A 425-nucleotide genomic window follows, 5' to 3' on the forward strand; every position below is an offset into this window, starting at 1 on the left:
ATCCTTTCAAAGAACCAGCTTTTTGCTTTGTTGATTTTTGCTATGGTCTCTTTTGTTTCTTTTGCATTTCTTTCTGCCCTAATTTTTAAGGTTTCTTTCCTTCTACTAACCCTGGGGTTCTTCATTTCTTCCTTTTCTAGTTGCTTTAGGTGTAGAGTTAGAGTTAGGTTATTTGACTTTTTTCTTGTTTCTTGAAGTATGCCTGTATTGCTATGAACTTTCCCCTTAGCACTGCTTTTACAGTGTCCCACAAGTTTTGGGTTGTTGTGTTTTCATTTTCATTTGTTTCTATGCATACTTTGATTTCTTTTTTTTATTTCTTCTGTGATTTGTTGGTTATTCAGCAACGTGTTGTTCAGCCTCCATATGTTGGAATGTTTAATAGTTTTTCTCCTGTAATTGAGATCTAATCTTACTGCATTGTG

The sequence above is a fragment of the Bison bison genome, unplaced genomic scaffold, assembly GCF_000754665.1.
Source record: "Bison bison bison isolate TAMUID 2011002044 unplaced genomic scaffold, Bison_UMD1.0 scf7180017864461, whole genome shotgun sequence".
NCBI lineage: Eukaryota > Metazoa > Chordata > Mammalia > Artiodactyla > Bovidae > Bison > Bison bison.